Here is a 23,063-nt window from a genome sequence, read left to right as displayed (position 1 = left end):
ACACACTGCTTGAAAAGTGCTTGCTTGGAGGTCATCTTTCAGGGGCACTTTCTCCTTGAGTCTGTGACAATAAGAAGGGGCAAACCAACTTCCAATGTCTGTTCCATCACATTTTCCCAGCAGGAGAGATCTAGTGAGCCTAGTTCTGTGGAAAATTCTTGGATCCTGCCGGGACACACCCTGTGTTTGAACCTGGATACCTGACCTACAGGGCACAATTCGCATTTTTCTCTCAGGGGTCCCTAAAGTGGTTCGGCCTAGCAACAGCTTGAAAATCCGTCCAATTGCTATTTTCTTACCTCTGACAGAGCTAGCTTTGCTCTAGCTTTTGGGGTTTCTGAAGCAAGCGGGTGGCTCACACCTTGTAGCTTTGAGCCTGTCACTGGAATGTCACCTCACACAGTTGACCACAGTAAGGCACTCAGCCCTTTCAGACACACTCCTGCTGCCAGCTTTCTCATGGTCAGTACCATTATGACCTAGGAATGTGTTTGCCAGACTCGGAAATTACAGGGAGACACACGGCCCTGACTCAGGAATTTAGGTCCTCTCAGCAGACCTGCTGGTGTCATGTTTTAGAAGCTCAAAATTTCCTGCAAGATAGAGGTTTGAAAACACACTCTCTGTGGATGTCTTTCCTTCCTCAAAGGAAGATAGCTTTCTTCACATTCTGCGACCTGAGAGTCACACTCTGCTTGAAAAGTGCTTGCTTGGAAGTCTATTTTCAGTGGCAATATCTCCTTGAGGCTGTGACCATAGGTAGGGGTCCCACACTCACAGGCAAAGGCAAAGCAACCTCCAAATGGCTGTTCCAACCAGTTTTCTCTGTAGAAGAACTCTAGGGAACAAAGGTCTGTCTGGAAATTTCTTGAATCAAGAGGGGACACATCCCATGTGTGAACCTGAATACTGGACCTAGGGTGCACAATTTGTATTTTTCTCTCTGGGTGCCATAAAGAGGTGTGGCTAGCAATTACTTGAAAATCCATCCAATTACTTTTTTCTTACTTCTGACAGTGCAACCTTTGGTCCATCATTCAGGATTTCTGAAGCAAGCTGGTGGCTCACAACTCCTAGCCACGTTTCGATTTGCCATGGAAAGTTACCTCAACTAGGTAAGCACAGTATGGTACTGAGCACTCTCAGACACACACCTGAAGTCTGTTTTCTCATAAGCAGTCCTGGAATTACTCAGAAATGTGTTTACAAAGCTCAGAAGATACTCAAAAACACACTGCCCTTGCTCTGAAATTTAGGTCCTCTGTACCAACCTAGAGGTCTCACATCTTAGTATCTAGACAGTTCCTGATATAGAGAGCCTGTTTCCTCATGGGCAGTCCTGCTATGACCAAGAAATGTGTTTACAAAGCTCAAAAAGTGCAGGAAAACACAATGCCCTGACTCTGGAAGTGAGGTCCTCTGGGCAAATATGGAGAATTCACATCTTTGAAGCTAGACAGTTCCTAATAGATAGAGTCTTGAAAACACACTGTCTATAAATACATTTCCTTCCTCAATGGAACATAGGTTTCCAGCATTCCATGTCCATAGAGTCACATACTGCTTGAAAACACTTGTTGGAAGTCATTTTTCATTAGCAATTGCTCCTGATAGTTTGACCATAGGGAAGGCCACCAAATTCACAGGAAAAGGAAAAGCAACATCCAAACAACAGTTCCATCATGTTTTCTCTGTAGTGTACATTCAGTATGCCTAGGTCTGTCTGGAAAATTCTTGGATCCTGAGTGGACACATCCTGGGTGTGAACATGGACAGTGGACCTTGGTGGCAAAATTCACATTTCTCTCTCAGTTGGCCAAAAACAGTACATCACAACAACTACCAGGAAATGCATTTAGCTGCTGGTTTCTTACTTCTGGCAGTGATCGCTTGGTACACCCTTTGGGATTTCTGAAGCAAGTAAGCAGCTAGCAACTCATAGCCGCTGGCCCATTTACAGTGGAATACTACATCATCTTGGTAAGTGCAGCACGGCACCCAGCAATCTCAGAAACCCTCCTGCAGCCTGTTTTTCTTAAGGGCACTTCTGGTATGACCTAGGAATGCGTTTACAATGCTCAGAAAGTGTTCAGTTTTGTTCAGACGCTCAGTTGTATCCGACTCTTTGGGACCCCATGAATCGAAGCATGCCAGGCCTCCCTGTCCATCACCAGCTCCTGGAGTTTACTCAAACTCATGACCATCGAGTTGGTGATGCCATCCAGCCATCTCATCCTCTGTCATCCCCTTTTCCTCCTGCCCCCAAGCCCTCCCAGCATCAGGGTCTTTTCCAATGAGTCAGCTCTTTGCCTCAGGTGGCCAAAGTACTGGAGTTTCAGTTTCAGCATCAGTCTTTCCAATGAACACCCAGGACTGATCTCCTTTAGGATGGACTGGTTGGATGTCCTTGCAGTCCAAGGGACTCTCAAGAGTCTTCTCCAACACCACAGTTCAAAAGCACCAATTCTTCAGTGCTCAGCTTTCTTCACAGTCCAAATCTTACATCCATACATAACCACTGGAAAAACCATAGCCTTGACCAGATGGACCTTTGTTGGCAAAGTAATGTCTCTGTTTTTTAATATGCTATCTAGTTTGGTCATAACTTTCCTTCCAAGAAGTAAGCGTCTTCTAATTTCATGACTGCAATCACCATCTGCAGTGATTTTGGAGCCCCCAAAAATAAAGTATGACACTGTTTCTACTGCTTCCCCATCTATTTTTCATGAAGTGATGGGACCAGATGCCATGATCTTAGTTTTCGGAGTGTTGAGCTTTAAGCCAACTTTTTCAGTCTCTTCTTTCACTTTCATCAAGAGGCTTTTTAGTTCCTCTTCACTTTCTTCCATAAGGGTGGTGTCATCTGCATATCTGAGGTTATTGATGTTTCTCCTGGTAATCTTGATTCCAGCTTGTGCTTCTTCCAACCCAGTGTTTCTCATGATGTACTCGGCATATACGTTAAATAAGCAGGGTGACAACGTACAGCCTTGACGTACTCCTTTTCCTATTTGGAACCAATCTGTTGTTCCATGTCCAGTTCTAACTGTTGCTTCCTGACCTGCACATAGGTTTCTCAAGAGGCAGGTCAGGTGGTCTGGTAGGCCCATCTCTTTCAGAATTTTCCACAGTTTATTGTGATACACACAGTCAAAGGCTTTGGCATAGTCAATAAAGCAGAAATAGATGTTTTTCTGGGAATCTCTTGTTTTTTCAATGATCCAGCAGATGTTGGCAGTTTGATCTCTGGTTCCTCTGCCTTTTCTAAAACCAGCTTGAACATCTGGAATTTCACAGTTCATGTATTGCTGAAGCCTGGCTTGGATAATTTTGAGCATTACTTTACTAGCGTGTGAGATGAGTGCAATTGTGCAGTAGTTTGAGCATTCTTTGCTGTTGCCTTTCTTTGGAATTGGAATGAAAACTGACCTTTTCCAGTCCTGTGGCCACTGCTGAGTTTTCCGTTTGCTGACCTATTGAGTACAGCACTTTCACAGCATCATCTTTTAAGATTTGAAATAGCTTAACTGGAATTCCATCACCTCCACTAGCTTTGTTCGTAATGATGCTTTCTAATGCCCACTTGACCTCACATTCCAGGATGTCTGGCTCTAGGTGACTGATCATGCCATCATAATTATCTGGGCCATGAAGATCTTTTTTGTACAGTTCTTCTGTATATTCTTGCCACCTCTTCTTAATAGCTTCTGCTTCTGTTAAGTCCATAGCATTTCTGTCCTTTATTGAACCCAATCTTCGCATGGAATGTTCCCTTGGTATCTCTAATTTTCTTGAAGAGATCTCTAGTCTTTCCCATTCTGTTGTTTTTCTCTATTTCTTTGCATTGATCAGAATAAAGCTTTCTTATCTCTCCTTGATATTCTTTGGAACTCTGCATTCAAATGGTGCAGGCTGTGACGGACCATGCAGAAGCATGGCCATGAGGAGCTACCTCTCGCCCAAGGTCAGAGGCAGTGGCTGAGGCGAGCCACCCCATGTCCGAGGCCAGGGGCAGTGGCCGAGAGGAGCTACCTCACGCCTGAGGTCAGGGGAGGTGGCTGAGATGAGCTACCCCATGCCCAAGGTCAGGGGCTGTGGCCAAGAGGAGCAATCCCACGTCCAAAGAGCAGCAGCTGCACGGGTGCAGGAGGACCGAGAGGAGCTACTCCACTTTCAAGGTCAGGAGGGGCGGCCTGAGGAGATGCCCATTGTCCAAGGTAAGGAGGAGTGGCTGCGCTTTGCTGGAGCAGCTGTAAAGAGATGCCCCACGTCCAAGTTAAGAGAAACTCAAGTAAGATGGTAGGTGTTGTGAGAGGGCATCAAAGGGCAGACACTGAAATCATAATCACAGAAAACTAGCCAATCTGATCACATGGACCATAACCTTGTCTAACTCAATGAAACTAAGCCATGCCGTGTGGAGCCACCCAAGACGGACGGGTCATGGTGGACAGGTCTGACAGAAAGTGGTCCACTGGAGAAGGGAACGGCAAACCACTTCAGTATTCTTGCCTTGAGGACCCCATGAACAGTATGAAAAGGCAAAATGATAGGATACTGAAAGAGGAACTCCCCAGGTCGGTAGGTGCCCAATATCCTACTGGAGCTCAGTGGTGAAATAACTCCAGAAATAATGGAGGGATGGAGCCAAAGCAAAAACAATACCCAGCTGTGGATGTGACTGGTGATAGAAGCAAGGTCCGATGCTGTAAAGAGCAATATCGCATAGGAACCTGGAATGTTAGGTCCATGAATCAAGGCAAATTGGAAGTGGTCAAACAGGATATGGCAAGAGTGAATGTCGACATTCTCGGAATCAGCAAATTACAATGGACAGGAACGGGTGAATTTCACTCAGATGACCATTATATCTACTACTGTGGGCAGGAACCCCTTACAAGAAATGGAGTAGCCATCATGGTCAACAATAGAGTCCAAAATATGGTACTTGGATGCAATCTCAGAAAGTGTAGGGAAAAACAATGCTCTGACGCTGGAATTTGGGTCCTCAGGGCAAACCTGGAAGTCTCATATCTTTGAGTCTATACAGTTTGTGATACACAGAGGCCTGATAAAACACTCTCTATTGATGCCTTACCTTCCTGGATGGAACATAATTTTCCCAGCTTTTTGTGTGCTCAGAGTCACACACTGCTTGAAAACGCTTGTTGGAAGTAATTTTTCAGTAGCAACTTCCCCTGATGTTGTGACCTTAGGGAAGACCGCCACACTCACAGGACAAGGCAAAGGGTCATCCAGACGTCTGCTCAATCACGTTTTCTTGATAGGAGTGGTCCATTCAACCTAACTGTCTAGAATACTCATGGATACTGTTCCCAAACATCCTATGTTTGAACCTGGATACCGGACCTTGGCAGCAAAATTTGCATTTTTTCTCAGTTGGCCCTAAACCGGTTAGAATAGTTACTGCCTGAAAATGCATCTAATTGCTGTTTTCTTACTTCTGACAGTGATAGTGTTGGTGAACCCTTTGGGATTTATGAATCAAGCAGGAGGCTCTCCACTCCAAGCCACTGGCCCCTTTCCAGGGAGATGTCATCTCATCTAGGTTAGCACAATATGTCACCCAGCACTCTGAGACACACACTTGCAGCGTGACATTTCATGGTCAGATCTGGTATGACCTAGGAATATGTTTACAAATCTCAGAAAGTGGTGGGAAACACACTGCCCTGACTCTGGTATTTAGGTCCTCTGGGAAACTTGGAGGACTCACATGTTTGACTCTAGACAGTTCATGACAGGTAGAGGCCTGATAACATATTCTCTCGAGATGCCTTTCCTTCCTCAAAGGAATATAGCTTTCTCAGCATTCTGTGTGCTGAGTGTCACACACTGCTTGAAAACGCTTGTTGGAGGTCATTTTTCATTAGCAATTTCCCCTGGAGGTGTGACTGTAGGGAAGGCGCCACACTCACAGGTAAATTCAAAAGCACTTCCAAACATCTTTTCAATCACATTTTCTTGGTAGGGGCCATCCATTCAACGTAGGTCTATCTAGAAAATTCGTGGACACTGCGGGGAAACACCTATGTTTGAATCTGGATACCAGACTTTGGTGTTAAAATATGCATTTTTCTCTCACTTGGCCCTAAAACAGTGCAGCCGAGCAACTGCTTGAAATTCCATCTGAATGCTGTTTTCTTACTTCTGACAATGCTAGCTTTGGTTCACCCTTTGGGGTTTCTGAAGCACGTGAATGACTTGCAACTCCTAGCTGCAGGCCCATTTCCAGTGAAATGACACCTCATCTATGTGACCACAGTATTTCACCCAGCACACTCTGATACACTCCCTCAGCATCCTTCCTTAGGAGCAGACCTGGTATGACCTAGGAATGCATTTAGAAGTCTCAGAAAGTGCAGCAAGACACACTGTCCTGACTCTGGAACTTAGGTCCTTTAAGCAGGCCTGAGCTCTCCCATCTTAGAAGCTGAACAGTTCCTGCTATAAAAAACACACTCTCTGTTGATGCCTTTCCTTCACTGAAGGAACATAACTTTCCCAATGTACTGTGTGCTGAGAGTCACACACTGCTTGAAAACGTTTGCTTGGAGTTCATTTTTCAGTCGCAATTTCCCCTGAGACTGTGACAGTAGGGAAGCGCCCACAATCACAAGACAAGCAAACAAGCATCCAAATGCCTGTTCCATCACGTTTTCTCTGTTAGAGAGGTCCAGTGAACCCAGGTCTATCTGGAAAAGTTTGGATCCTGTGGGGTTACATCCTGAGTGTGAACCTGAATACAGGACAAAATTCACCTTTTTCTCTCAGTTGGCACTAAAACGGTTTGGTATAGCAACTGCTTGGATATCCATCCAGTACTTGTTTTCTTATTTCTCACAGTGACAGATTTGGTCCACCCATGTAATTTCTGAAGCAAGCAGTCCGCTTGCCACTTCTATCTGGTGGTCCCTTTCCTGTGAAATGTCACATAATGTAGGTAGCACCACATGGCACCCAGCTCTCTCAGACACACTCTGACAGCCTGTTTCCTCATTGGCAGTCCTGGTATGACCTAGGAATGTATTTACAAGGCTCAGAGATTGTATGGAAACATATGCCCTGACTCGGGATGTTAGGTCATCTGGGCAAGACTGGAGGTCTCACATCTTACAATCTAGACAGTTCCTAATAGATAGAGGCCTGGAAACACACTCTCTGTTGATTCCTTTCCTTACTCAAAGGGCCATTGCTTTCCCAACATTTTAGGGCCAACCTAGAGGAAAATGTGAATTTTCCCACCAAGGTCCATTACCCAGGTTCACACGCAGGATGTGTCCCCACAGCACTGAAGAATTTTCAAGACAGACCTAGGCTAACCCTAACCCTAACTCTAACCCTAACCCTAGGATCTCTCCTACAGAGAAATATGATGGAACAGACGTTTGGATGATGTTTTGCCTTTTCCTGTGAGTGTGGTGGACTTCCCTATGGTCAAACCATCAAGGGAAATTGCTACTGAAAAATGACTTCCAGGCAAGCATTTTCAAGCAGTATGTGACTCTCATCACACAGAATGCTGGGAAAGCTATGTTCATTTTAGGAAGGAAAGGCATCAATAGAGAGTGTGTTTTCAGGCCTCTATCTATCAGGATCTGTCTATATTCTAAGATGTGAGATCTCCAGTCTTGTCCAGAGGACCCATCTTCCAGAGTCTGGGCAGTGTTTCCCTGCAAATTCTGAGCCTTGTAGGCACATTCCAAGATCACTCAGGAATGCCCATGATGAAACAGGCTATGGAAGATTGTCCGTGTGTGCTGTGTGTCATTCTGTCCTTACCAAATGAACTGACATTCCACTGGAAATGGGACAGAGACTAGGATTTATAAACCGCCTGTTGCTTCAGAAATCCAGAAAGGTGGAACAAAGCTATCATTGTCAGAAGTAAGAAAACAGGTATTAAATGAACTTTCAAGCAGTTGTTAGGCCACAACGTTTTAAGCCCAATGGAGAGAATAATGCAAATTTTGCCACCAACATCCGCTATCAAGATTCACACTCAGGATGTGTCCCTGCAGTATCCAAGAATTTTCCAGATAGGACTAGGCTCACTATATCTCACCTACAGAGCAAACATGATGGAACAGACATTTGAATGTGGTTCCCTTTTACTGTGTTTGTGGGGTTATCCCTCCAGTCACATCTTCAGGGGAAATTCTTAGTGATAAATGACCTCCAAGCAAGTGTGTGACACTCAGGAAGCAGAATGTTGGGAAAACAATGTTCCTTCAAGGAAAGAAAGGCATCAGCAGAGAATGAATTTTCAGTCCTTTATCTATCAAGAATTGTCTAGATTCTAAGATGTGAGACCTCCAGTCTTACCCTGAGGACCTAACTTGCAGAGTCAGGGCAGTGTGTTTCCCTGCACTAGCCCAGGCTTTTAACCACTTTCCTACATAATCCCAGAACTGCCCATGAGGAAACAGGCTGCAGGAATGTGTTCAGACTGCTGGGTGCCATACTGTTGTTACCCAGGTGAGGTGACATTCCACTGCAAATAGGCCATCAGCAGCACTTGCGAGCCACCTTCTTGCTTCTGAAATCCCAAAGGTGGGTCAAAAGCGATCACTGTCAGAAGTTAAAAAAACAAAAACAAACACAAAAAAACAATTGTATGGATTTTCTAGCAGTTGCAAATTTGGCCATCAAGGCCTGGTATCCACTGTCAGACTCAGGAGATGTCTCTGCTGTATCTACCCATATTTCACAAAAACCTAGCCTCACTGGCTGCTCCTATAGAGAAAATGTGATGGAACAGACATTTGGATCTTGGATTGCCTTACCCTGTGAGTGTGGGGGACATCCTTACTGTCACAACATCACAAGAAATTGCTACTGAGAAATGACCTGCAAGCAAATGGTTTCAAGCAATGTGTGACTCTCAGTTCACAGAATACTGGGAAAGTACTGTTTCTTCGAGGAAGGAAGGGTATCAACAGAGAGTGTGTTTTCAGGCCTCTATCTATGAAGAAATTTCTTGATTCTAACAAGAGAGCCATCGAGCCTTCCCAGAGAACCAAACTTCCAGAGTCAGGGCAGTGTCTTCCCTACCCTTTAAATGCTTTGTAAACATATTCCTAGGTCACACTGGGACTGTCACTGAGGACACAAACTGTGGGAGTGTGCCTGAGTATACAGAGGGGCCATTATGTTCTTACTTAGGTAAGGTGACATTCCACTGGAAATAGGCCCGTGACTAGGAGTGGTGATCTGCTTGCTTGCTTCAGAAATCCCAAAGGGTGAACCAAAGTTATTGCTCTTCAAAGTAAGAAAACAGCAATTAGATGGATTTTCCAGCAGGTGCCAGGCCACACAGTTTTAGGACAAACCGAAAGAAAAACGTGAATTGTGCCACCAGTTCTGGTATCCAGGTTCACACTTAGGATGTGGTCCTGCTGTATACACGATTTTCCAGACAGACCTAGGTTCTCTGGATCACTCCTAGAGACAAAATATGATGCAACAGAAGTTTGGATGTTGGTTTGCCTTTTCCAGTGAGTGTGGGGGCCTTCCCTAAGGTTACACTGTCAGAGGAAGTTTCTACTGAATAATGACCTCCAAAGAGCGTTTTCAAGCAGTGTGTGACTCTCAGCACAGAGAATGCAGGGAAAAGTATGTTTCTTCAAGGAAGAAAAGGCATCAACAGAGAGTGTGTTATTAGGCCTATATCTATTAGGAACTGTCTAGAATCTAACATTGACCTCCAGGCTTGTCCAGGGGACCTAACTCCCAGAGTCAAGGCACTGTTTTTCCTGCACTTTCCAAGCCTCCCAAAGACATCCTAGCTCATATGGGGACTGCCCATGAGGAAACAGACTGTAGGAGAGTTTCTGAGATTGTATGGTACCAATACTGTGCTTACCTAGATGAGATGACATTCCCCTGGGAATGGGCCAGAGGCTAGGAGTGGTGAGTCGCCTGCTTGATTCAGAAATCCCAAAGGATGGACCAAAGCTATCATTGTCAGAAGGAAGAAAACAGCAATTGGATGGATTTGCAAGCAGTTGCAAGGCCGTAGCATTTTCCCAAATCAAGAGAAAAAATGTTATTTTTGCCCCCAAAATCCGGTATCCATGTTCAGACTCAGGATGTCTCCATGCAGTATCCACAAAGGTTCCAGACAGAACTAGTCTCAGTGGATCGATCCTACTGAGAAAATGTGATGGAGCAGACGTTTGGATGCTAATTTGTCTTTGTCTATGAATGGGGAGTGCGGCATCCCTATGGTCACACCATCAGGGGAAAGTGCTACTGAAAAATGACCTCCATGCCAGCATATTCAAGCCGTGTGCGTCTCTCTGCACACAAAATGTTTGGAAAGTTATGTTCCTTCAAGAAAAGAAATGCATCAACAGAGAGTGCTTTCAGCCCTCTATCTATCAGGAACTGTCTACATTCTAAGTCGTGAGACCTTCAGTCTTTCCTAGGGATCCTAACACCCAGAGTCAGGGCAGTGTGTTTCCATGAACTTTTCAAGCCTTGTAAACACTTTCCAAGTATATACTGGCGGACTGCTTCTGAAGAAACAGGCTGCACGAGTGTATCCGAGTGTGTTGGGCAGCATACTGTGCTTACCTGCACAAGGTGCCAACACAATGGAAATCGGCTAGTGGCTGGAGTGGTGAGCAACCTGCTTGCTTCAGAAATTCCAAAGGGTGGACAAATCTATCCCTGTCAAAAGTAAGAAAACTGCAATTGGATGGATTTTCAAGGATTTGCTATGCTGCACAATTTTAGAACCAATGTGGTCCCAAAATGAGTGTGGGAGATAAAAATGAGAATTTTGCCACCAAGTTCATATATACAGGTTCACACGCATGATGTGTCCCCACAATACCCACGAATTTTCCAGACAGACCTAGGCTCACTTGATCGCACCTAAAGACAAAATGTGATGGAGTACACGCTTGGATGTTGGTTTGCCTTTCCCCGTGAGTGTGGGAGACTTCCCTACCATTGCACCTTCAGGGGAATTTTCTACTGACCAATGGCCCACAAGCAAGTGTTTTCAAGCACCGTGTGACTCTCAGCAGACAGAATGTTGGGAAAACTATGTTCCTTCGAGGAAGGAAAGGCATCCATACGGAGTGTATTTTTAGGCCTCTATCTATCAGAAACTGTCTAGAACCCAAGGCATGAGACTTCAAGGCTTTCCCAGGGTCCTAACTTCCAGAGTTAGGGCATTGTGTTTCCCTGCACCTTCCAAGGCTTTAAACACAGTCCTTATTCAAACTGGGACTGCCCATGAGGAAACAGGATGCAGGAGTATGTCTGAGAGGGCTGGGTGCCATACAGTGCTTAACTAGATGAGGTGACATTCCACTGGAAATGGGCAAGCAGATAGGAGTAGCGAGCCGCCTGCTTGCTTTAGAAATCTCAAAGGTTTGACCAATGTTATCACTGTCATTATTAAGAAGAGAGCAATTGGATGGATTTTCAGGCAGTTGCTAAGGCCGCACTCTTTTAGATCCAACCGACAGAATTTGCTAATTTTGCCAACAAATTCAAGGATGCAGATTCACACTCAGTATGTGTCCCTGTAGTATCCAAGAATTTTCCAGACAGACAGAGGATCATTGGATCTCTCCTAAAGAGAAAACTTGATAGAACAGACATTTGGTTGTTTGTTTTCTTTTTCCTGTGAGTTTGGGGGTCTTCCCTACAGTAACACAGTCATGGGAAATTGTTACTGAAAAATCACCTTCAAGCAAGGATTTTCAACCAGTGTGTTACTCTCATCACACAGAAATCTGGACTAACTATGTTACTTCAATGCATGAAAGACATAAAAGAGGGTGTTTTTCAGGCATCTATCTATCAGGAACTATCTAAAGTCTAAGATGTGAGAACTCCAGGTTTGCACACAGGCCCTAATTTCCAAAGTCATAGCCAGTATGTTTCATTGCACTTTCAGAGCCTTATGAACACATTCCTGGCTCCTATTGGGTCTGATTCAGAGGGAACAGGCTGTGAAATTGTCTCAGAGTGTTGAGAGCCATACTGTTGTTACCTAGATTATTTGACATTTTAATGGAAATGATCCAGCCCAATGGGGTTGCAAGCCACCTGCTTGTGTCAGAAATCGGAAAGATTTGACCAAACCTATTGATGTCAGAAGTAGGAAAATATCAATTGGATGGATTATCAGGCAGCTGCCAGCGCACATCATGTTAGTGCCAAAAGAGAGACAATGCTAATTTTGCCAAGAAGGTCAAATATTCATGTTCACAGTCAGTATGTTTCCCTTGCAGTATCCAAGAACTTTCCAGAGAGACCTGGGACCATTGGATCCTTCTGACAGAGAAAAATTGATGGAAGAGACATTTTGATGTTTGCTTGCTTTTCCCTGTGAATGTGGGAACCTTCCCTACTGTAACACACGTGAGGGGAAATTTTTACTTAAAAATGACTTCCAGGCAAGGGTTTCCACTTAGCGGGTTACTCTCAGCAAACAGAATGCTGGGACACCTGTGTTCACTCGTGGAATGAGCGGCAATGAATAGGGTGCTTTTCAGGCATCTCTCTTTCCATGACTGCTGTCTGGATTCTAAGATGTGAGAAGACCATGCTTCCACAGATGCCCTAAATTCCAGAGACACAGCCAGTAAGTTTCCCTGAACTTTCCATGGTTCATGAGCACAGTACTCTATCTTACTTGGACTCCCCATGAGGAAAGAGTCTGGAGGAGTGTGTCTGACACAGCTGAGTGCCATACTGTTTTTAAGTAGTTTAATTGGCATTCCAATGGAAATAATCTTGCCACAAGGAGTTGCACACTGCCTGCTTGCTTCAGAAACTCCAGTGTTTTGACCAAAGCTATTGCTGTCATTAGTGGGAAAAGAGCAATTGTACTGATTTTCAAGGAGTTGCTAAACCCCAGCCTACTATGGCCAACACAGAGAAAATTCTCATTTGCCAACAAGGTCCAGAATCCAGGTTCACACTGAGCATGTGTCCAAGCACTATCCAAGAATCTTCCAGACAGACTTAGGATCACTGGATCCCTCCTACAGGGGACTTCACAGAACAGATGTTTTGACATTTGTTTACTTTTCTCTGTCAGTGTGGGGGCATTTCCCATGGTAACACAGGGGAGGGGAAATTGTTACTTCAAAATGACCTCCAGGCAAGAATTTCCAAGCAGTCTGTCACTCTCAGTAAGCATAATGCTGTGAAATCTATGTTTCTTTGATGAATGAAAGGCAAAAAATAAAAAAGAGTGTATTTCAGACATCTATCAGAAACTGTCTAGATTCTAAAATGTTAAAACTCCAGATTTGCACAGAGCACCTAATTTTCAGAGTCACAGCCAGTATGTTTCCTCGCATTTCTGATACTAGCGAACCCATTCCTAGGTCATCCTGGGACTGCCTATGAAGAAACAGGCTGTAGGAGTGTGTCTGAGAGTGCTGAGTGCCATCTAGTCTGGTTACCTAATGAGTTTACCTGCCATTGGAAATGATCCAGTGGCAAGGAATTGAAAGTCCCATGTTTGCTGCAGAAATCCAAGAGGTCTGACCAAAGATATTGCTGTCACAAGTAAGGAAACAGCAACTGGATGGATCTTCAGGCAGTTGCTACTCTGCACCATTTTAGGACCACCTGAAAGAAAATGCTGATTTAGCCAACAAGGTCCAGGATCCAGCTTCACACTCAGTATGTGTCCATGCAGTATCCAAGCATTTTCCAGACAGACCTAGGATCACTGGATCTCTCCTACAGAGAAAACCTGATGGAACAAACATTTGGATGTTAGTTTGCTTTTTCCCTGTGAGTGTGGGACCATCCTGACTGTAACACAGTCAGGGGAAGTTCTTACTGAAAAATGAAATCCAAGCAAGCATTTTAGAGCAGTGAGTTACTCGCGGCACACAGAATGCTAGGAAATCTATGTTCCTTTGATGAAAGAAAAACATAAAAGTAGAGTGTTTTTCATGCATCTGTCTATCAGGAACTGTCTAGATTGTAAGATGTCAGAACTCCAGGTTTGCACAGAGACCCTAATTTCCAGTCATAGCTAGTGTATTTTCCTGCACTTTCCGAGCCTTTTGAACACATTCCTAGCTCATATTGGGTCTGTCCCTCAGGAAAAAGGCTTAGGAAATTATCTAAAAGTGCTGAGTGCCATAATGTTGTTACCTTGATTAGTTGACAATTTATTGGAAATGATCCTGTCACAAGGAGTTGCAAGCTGCCTGTTTGCATAGAAATAGAAATAATTTGACCAAACCCATTCATGTCATAAGTAGGAAATTGTCAATTGGATGGATTCTCAGGCAGCTGTCAGCCCACACGCTTTTAATGCCAACAGAGAGAAAAGGGGAGTTTTGCCAACAAGGTTCAATATCCAGGTTCACACTCAGTATGTGTCCCTGCAGTGTCCAAGACTTTTCCAAACAGATCTAGGATCACTAGATCTCTCCTGCAGAGAAAACTTAATGGAACTTTTACTCTGAAGCAGGGTCAGTCTTGTTGAGGTGACTCCTTCCCCAAGGCCACAGCTGGGAGGCCTCACACCAAGGCCATAGAAGTGGGGCCCAGAACCAAGGTCACCTGTGAATCTGACTGGGCCCCCTTTGCAACTGTTGCCAAGAGCACCTGATCATCGCTAATGAGCTTCCTGACTCCCTACCAGGCAAAGATGCCCACTCCAGTAAACACCCTATGGTACCCCAACCAATCACCTAATATCAACCTTCCAGCAGGAATTTTCTTTGTCTTGAAACTGTAAAAATTGGCTCTTAACCCAGGAAATCAGTCAACTTTCCCTAGTCTGTCAGGTGGTTGGCCCCCTGAGCTCACAGTGCCCACTTTATCTCTGCTCTTTGTTCTTAATACAAACTCACTCCCTTCTGAAATGCTCTATGTCTGGACATTCTTTTCCAACTTATGCTCAGACGGCCTCAACAAGCCTCCCATCACCAGGGCCACTTTCCTGGATCACACTCACCACTTGCTTGTCCACTCCCAGCTCAGATCAGAAAGGCCCCCTCAGCCAGGTCCTTCCCTCTCACATCCCGTGCCTGGTCACCAGGAGCTCCCACCGTCTCTGGGCAGGCTGTCTTCTGTGTCCTCAGAGGCCTCTGTGGTGTCAGGTGAAGAAGCAAGAGGCACCCATGAAGCCTCCCACTCCAGCACAGCAACCAGTACCCACCTACTGAACTCTTCACTCTGGATGGGCCTGGGGGTGTCTCAGGGAACGTCCCCCAACATGTCCTTGTCCTCATCTAATTCCAGCACTGCCCACGTGAGAGTCACTAAGCTACTCTGTGATGACTGCACAGAGAGAATACTTGTTCACTCGCCCCTCCCAGGATACATGGTTCTTATGGGCAGGTGCCTCCCAGGATATGGGGCTCACCTGGGCAGGTACCCTGCAGGGCTCAGCACCCAGGAACTGTGCACAAAGCCCTCATTGCAAAGAGCCCCCAGCTCCTCTGTTGGACAGATCTGACCTTGAGACCCTCAGAGGAGGACCTGAGGTAACATACAGCAGCTTCAGGATAGCTTTGTGACCTTGGGCTTCACTGGTTGCAGCCTCCTTCCAGCAGGTTTTCCAGAGTGTCCCATAGCACCTGGGCACTGAGTCTGTCTCCACCCACCACCCATCCTCTCCCTGACCCCTGGGTCCCTCTCATTAGAAGAAGGCCTTCCTGAAATCCTCTCCCATTTAGAGGTCAGATAAAAAGATTAGAAAACAAGTCAGAGCAGCAGCCTCATATCCATCCTGACCCAAAGGACCCGCACCTGTTCCTGGAACCCTGGCCAGGACAACGAGGCCCATTTTCTGAAACCACAAGCCTAGGTGGGCAGATTGGCTGACCTGACTGGCCTGCCCTCTGGATGTGTGCCTGGGTTGAGGTCTATGTAAACCCCCTCAAGTGCTTGCAGCTGTACCTGATGCTGTCTTTCTGCTTAGATCTTGCAGGGCTGGCTTGATAAGAGAGAGTGAGGGCCCATGGTGTTTTGGGGGATTGGGTGTGTGTTGGGCTCTGCTGGACCTTTTGCAGGAGGTGCTAGGCTGTCACTTCCTAAGGATGGGCTGTGTCGCCTGTTCCTGCTGTTGGAAATCTTCTCAGGCAGAGATGAGGAAGCAAGAAAACAGGCAATGGGAGCAGCACAGGAGGAGTAACTCAGGTAGGAAAGTGCTAAGCTTCCAGGTCACCCAGGCCAAGACCATTCTGCCTGACCTACAGGAGCCACGTGAGTAAGCATGCTGTCGCTGGAGTGGCTCCACTTTTCTCCAGCCTGTGAGGTCTTTGCACATATTCAAGTGCTTTATCTGTGAAGGGCGGATGAGGTTCAGGAATGGCTAGCCTGGGGGTCAGCCAGCATTTACTTAGAGATGACTCTGTGGAGTCTCCCAGCTTCCCACTGAGGACACTCCTTGGGAGGGGAGGGGGTGGAGTATGTGCAAGGGTTGCCGTCTACACATGAGTAAGTCCCCATCCCTGACCATCTTCAGAATTGCTCATCCCTGAAGCAAGTGCCCTAATTGGGCTTTCACCTGTGCAATTGGTGGCTTCTTAATTAGCAATGTGGCCATTGATATTAAATGTCCTCCATCAGGACTGAGATGTTACACCACATGTACTGGTGTAAGAACCTGGGGAGGCGTGTGCATCTAGTACCCCTAGGCACAGGCTTCAGGCGTCACCCCTCAACATTCTTGAGCCCAGCCACTGCTTTAGCATTTCTGAGGGTCCAGTGCTGATTTTAAGGGTTCTGTAATCCACCCTTTATCTGCTTTAATGAGACGCACATTTCTAGGATCCTACAGAGCAGGGTCTGTGTGGCTGCTCTGTGGCTTCTCTAACATGATCACAAGCTGGGTGGTTCAAAACAACAGGAGTTCATCCTCCCCGAGTCCTGGAGACCAGACATTGGAAATCAAGGTGGCACAGGGCTGATGTCCCTCCAGAGGCTCCAGGATAGGTCATTGCTGCCTTTTCCAACTTCAGGGTCTCCAGGGGTCCCTGGGCTTGTGGCCCCCTCCCTCCCATCTCTGCCTCTGCCTTTAAGAGGCTTCCCCTTTGTGTCCTCTTTCGTCTCTTTGAAGGAGTTTGTCAGTTGGATTGAAGGTCACCCTAACCCTAGATGACCTTACCTTGCTATCCTTAACTACATCTACAAAGACTCTTTTCTCAGATACAGTCCTGTTCTGGGGGGACACATCTTTGGTGGCCACCATTTACCCCACTCTCTGTATCAAATAACCCTCATTTTAGGAGATCACCACAGGCCCATAAAGACAGGCACAGAGAGCGGCCACACACATGGAGAGAATGAGGCCCTTGAAGTCACCTGGAACGGATGAAGGCCTGGCTTCATCAGGTGAGGGGAATCACAGGGAGGAGAGGAGTATGGTCTTGTTTAGGCTTCAAAAAGACCACGTTGATGTGGGAAGTGAGATGCACAATGAGGGTGGGGAGCTTCATCAGGGCCTGGGGGGGGTGATGTTAGGCTTGGTCCAGGGCCATGGGTGTAGAGGGGACTTAGTGTGGGGGTTGGTCATACACCCAGGAGGAAGAGCTCACAGTCACTGGGGCACAAGGACCTGGGAACCTGGGAGGTCTTCGTCTTTCTGAACCTGAAGAGGAAACATTAAAATTTTACATCACCTCCTGCTCCTTCTGCCTCTGTAACTCAGCTTGCTCCTTGCAAAGTCTGGATCATGTAGGTCATGCAATCTCAGAAAGTGGGGACTTAGAATACTCGGAGCTGGAGCTCGTCTCCCTTGCCCTTGCCCTGGCCCCTGCAAACCTTCTTGATCATGCCTGTTCGTGATAATGAAGAGCCCGCCTCCCTGACACTCCCCTCACCCCAGTGGGAACTCCCCACTCTGCTGGAGCACCTGGCTGTTGGTGGCCACTGACAGCACTCTGGTCTCCTCAGGACCCACTAGGGCTTCAGCTTTGGGATACTGTGGGGTTCAGTTCAGGCAGATGGAATCTGGTCTCCTCAGAACCCACTGGGGCTTCAGTTTGGGGGCATTGTGGGGTTTAGTTCAGGTTGATGGAATCTGGTCTCCTCAGGACCTGCTGGGGGTTCAGCTTTGGGACATTGTGGGGTTCAGTTCAGGCTGACAGGAGATGGGTCACCACAAGACCCATGTGGTTTCAGCTTTGGGGCATTGTGGGGTTCAATTCAGGCTGAGAGAACTTGATCTCCTCAGGACCTTATGGGGGTTCAGCTTTGTGACGTTGTGGGGTTCAGTTCAGGTTGACAGGAGATGGGTCACCACAGGATCCACTGTATTTTGGCTTTGGGGCATTATGGGGTTTAGTTTTGGCTGATGGAATCTAGTCTCCTCAGGATCCACTAGGACTTCAATTTTGGGGCATTGTGGGGTTCAGTTGAGGCTGACAGGACTCTCATCTCCTCAGAACCCATGGGTGCTTCAGCTTTGGGACATTGTGGGGTTCAATTCAGGCTGAGAGAACTTGATCTCCTCAGGACCTTATGGGGGTTCAGCTTTGGGACATTGTGGGGTTCACTTGAGTCTGACGGGAGTCCGGTTTCCTCAAGATTCCTGCAACGATGTGCTGCTGAAAGAAAAAGTGACGGAAATTGGGAAGAAGCTTCTGTGTGTGGCTGTTGCTGAAAATCTGTCTTAAGAGGACCCAAGACTGTTAGGGCTTGATGTGGAAAGTTGTGGGATTTTAGTCAGTTTTTGTCTGTAGTATAAGATGGTGTCCTATATTGTTCCTTGGTGTGTGGTTTCCATTTTTCCCAGCACGGTTTATTGGAGCGGGGGGGGACTGTCCTTTCCCGCGTGTATGTTCTTAGTTCCTTTCTTGTAAATTAATTACCATGCACTTGTAGGTTTACTTCTGAGCTCTCTTGACTATTTCTGTGCCAATTCCACTCGTCTTCTGGTGACTTTAGGTCCATACTCTAGATTGAAGTCAGGGATAGACATGCCACCAGCCTGTTCTGCTTTCTCAGGATCCCTTTGGCTCTTCTGGCTCCTTTGTGGCTCCACACAGATATGAAGATTGCTTTCGTTTCTGTGAAAAATGTCATTGAAATGCTGGCAGTGATTGCATGAATGTGTACGTTGCTTTGTTTAGAATGGATATTTTAATGGTATTTTCACCCATAAGCATGGGATATCTTTTTACTTGTGTCCATTCAGTTTCTTTGATCATTGTCTTGTAGTTTTTAGCTTTCAGGTCTTTCAAGTCCTTGGTTAGATTTCTAGTTATGTGGGGGAGGGGATGCAATTGTAAAATGAATTATTTTCTTAATTTCTCTTTCTGATAGTTCATTATTAGTGTAGAGAATCACAAATGATCTTGCAGTTCTGCTGACTTTCTTTTTTCTTTTTTGGCCCCACAGCTCGACATGTTGGATCTTAGTTCCCTGACTAAGGATCAAACCTGTACCCCCTGCAGTGGAAGTGCAGTCTTAACCACTGGACTGCCAGGCAAGTCCGTGAATTTGCTTTTTAGTTCTGACAGTTGCTTTGGTGTAGTGTTATGTGGAAAACTAGAATTAAGACATCTCATAGTTTCAGTTCCATCTGGTCATCCACAGCACCCAGGGCATGGTGTCTACTAATATACTCTTCCTATGGTGCCTTTTAATACCATGTGGACTAGTACAAGGCAATTAGCATCAAACTACTTTAGCTGAATTTGGTTTGGTTAAGTCTTGGCCTCTATTGCAATGTTCGATGTCATCTCTGATTTTCTGGCATGACTTACATGGCTGTATTGAAAAGTAACTTACTTTCTAGTAAAACTTCAAATGTGTCTACTTTAAATAGTGGTACAAACTTTTCTACATTCACACCAAATACCGCAATGTGTTTTACCCAAAACATGGTCACTTTCCCGGGGAACCAGCCCACAACCCCAAAATGGGGGATAATTATGGTTTCCACATTACAATCCCATCCATAGGACCAGTTCAACTTTCATCAGCTGCCCAAGCTTTGTGCAACTGTCTTTCTTCATTCTAATGCAGTTTTCTTTTTCTGGAGCCATCACTGGGGCTTTCCCTCATGTTAAAAACCTTCATGGATTTAAAGTGACAAGATGACTGTGATCTGGGTGGCTTTCCAGTGTGGTTTCTTTCACTGAGAATGTTTTTAGTGCTTTTCCATGTTGTGCCATGTGTCATTTTCTTCATTGTGCTTACAAACATATAACAACATTTATTATTTGAGTCATTTTAAGTATGAACTTCTATAGCATTAACTGCACTCACTTTGTAAAAATTCCCCCACCATTCATCTCCAGAATCTTTTCCTTTTCCTGAAGTGACACTGTAACCATTAAATACTCAAACCCCCCATCCCTGGCCATCTTATTCTACTTGGAATTTGTCTTATATGGCTATCTCATGCTAGTGGAATCATAGAACATTTTTCCTTTTGTGTCAGGCTTGTTTCACTTCACCTAATGACTTGAAGTTTCATCTACACTATAGCATGTATGAGAGTTATCTTGTTTTTAAAGGTTGAATCATATCCCGTTGTGTATATACTACATCGTGCTCATCCAGTCATCTGTTGAACACTTGTGCTGCTTCCACCTTTTGGTTACTATGAATAATGCTGCTATGAATATGGGGTTTGAATATCTGTTCCAGCATTTGGTTTTAAATATTTTCAGTGTATAACCTGGACCGGAATTGATGGATTCTATGTTAACTCTGTGTTTAAGCTTTTGAAAAGCCCCCTACTATTTTCTGAAGCTGTGGCATTATTTTACTATATTCCTTTATATGGCAGAGTAATGCATCTCATGGATGGAACTGCCCTATTTGCTCTTCCATTCACTTGTTGGTGGACATTTTCATTGTTTTTAACTTGGGCTATCAAGAACACTGCTGCTGTAAATATTGGTGTACAAGTATATATCTGAACACCTCTTTTAAATTCTTTGGATGTATATCTAGGAGTGGAGTTACCAAAACATATAATATTTCAGTTCAGTCACTCAGTCATGTCCGACTCTTTGTGACCCCATGGACTGCAGCACACCAGGCTTCCCTATCCATCACCAACTCCCGGAGCTTGCTCAAACTCATGTCCATCGAGTTGGTGATGCCATCAACCATCTCATTCTCTGTTATCCCCTTCTGCTCCTGCCTTCAATCTTTCCCAGCATCAGGGTCTTTTCCAATGAGTCAGTTCTTCACATTAGGTGGCCAAAGTATTGCAGTTGCAGCTTCAGCATCAGTGCTTCCAATGAATATTCAGGGCTGATTTCCCTTAGGATTGACTTGTTGGATCTCCTTGCAGTCTAAGTGATGCTCAAGAGTCTTCTCCAACACCACAGTTCCAAAGCATCACTTCTTCGGTGCTCAGTTTTCTTTGTAGTCCTGCTGTAACATCTATACATGACTATTGGAACAACCATAGCTTTGAGTACATGGACTTTGGTGGTAATGTCTCTGCTTTTTAATATGCTATCTAGGTTGGTCATAACTTTTATTCCAAGGAGCAGGTGTCTTTTAATTTCATGCCTGCAGTCACCATCTTCAGTGATTTTGGAGCCCCCCCCCCCCAATAAATTCTGTCACCATTTCCATTGTTTTCCCATCTGTTTGCCATGAAGTGATGGGGCCGGATGCCATGATCTTAGTTTTCTGAATACTGAGTTTTAAGCCAACTTTTTCACTCTCCTCTTTCACGTTCATCAAGAGACTCTTTAGTTCTTCTTTGCTTTCTGCCATAAGAGTGGTGTCATCTGTGTCTCTGAAATTATTGATATTTCTCCTGGCAATTTTGATTCCAGCTTGTGCCTCATCCAGCCCCAGGATTTCACATGATATACTCTGCATATAAGTTAAATAAGCAGGGTGCTGTACTCCGTTCCTGATTTGGAACCAGTTCATTGTTCCATGTCTAGTTCTAATTGTTGCTTCTTCACCTGCATACAGATTTCTCAGGAGGCAGGTAAGGTGATCTGGTATTCCCATACCTTTCAGAATTTTCCACAGTTTGTGGTGATCTGCAGAGTCAAAGGCTTTGGCATTGTTAACAAAGCAGAAGTAAATATTTTTCTGGATGTTGTTCTCTCTTGCTCTTTCAATGATCCAACGGGTGTTGGCAATTTGATCTCTGGTCCATCTGTCTTTTCTAAATCCAGCTTGAACATCTAGAAATTCATGGTTCACGTACTGTTGAAGCCTGGCTTGGAGAAATTTGATCATTACTTTGTTAACGTGTGAGATGAGTGCAACTGTGTGGTAATTGGAACATTCGTTGGCTTTGCCTTTCTTTGGGATTGGAATGAAAACTGATCTTTTCCAGTCCTGTGGCCAATGCTGAGTGATATAATTACATTTTTATGTTTTCGAGAAAATGCTTGTTTTGCACACATTGATTGCACCATTTTACCTCTCCACAAGTAAAGTTTTGAGTTTCAATTTCGTACATTTTCGCCAACATTTGTTATTTGTCTTTATTGTTGATTTTCCTTACATCCATCCTGAGTGCCTTATTAAGGAGGAAGTCATAATGCAGGACCCACATTTGATGAGAGGGGAGTTATCTTCATATACTTGATGGACAGCTGAGTCTGTATCAATTATTTAGAATCTTTCTGTGTGAGATTTTTATTCAATATTACTCATAAAACCTAATTTTTACTTTTTACCTCTTTGGACACCTGAAAATTATTTTAAACTTTTGGGAGCTTCCCTGGTGGCTCAGCCTGTAAAAGCATATGCTTGCAATGCAGGAGACCTGGGTTCAATCCCTGGGTGGGGAAGATCCCCTGGAGAAGGAAATGGCAACCCACTCCAGTACTCTTGCCTGGAAAATTTCATGAATGGAGGCGCCTCGTAGCTTACAGTCCATGGGGTTGCAACGAGTCAGACACGACTGAGCAACTTCACTTTCACTTTCTTTTGTCTATAATCCAGCCAATTAGACTGCTTAGTTCATTCTAGCTTTGGCTATTGATAGCTTTTTCCATACTCTCCTGCTTTTATTTTACATAATTCAGCTTTTATGGGGCTTTTTGGTCCTTCTTTCTCACATTTTAAGATTATGCTGCTTTACATATTACTGTCTCAGTCCT

Source organism: Cervus elaphus, chromosome 13 (genome assembly GCF_910594005.1).
Source record: "Cervus elaphus chromosome 13, mCerEla1.1, whole genome shotgun sequence".
Lineage (NCBI taxonomy): Eukaryota > Metazoa > Chordata > Mammalia > Artiodactyla > Cervidae > Cervus > Cervus elaphus.
This window is presented reverse-complemented; position numbering follows the sequence as displayed.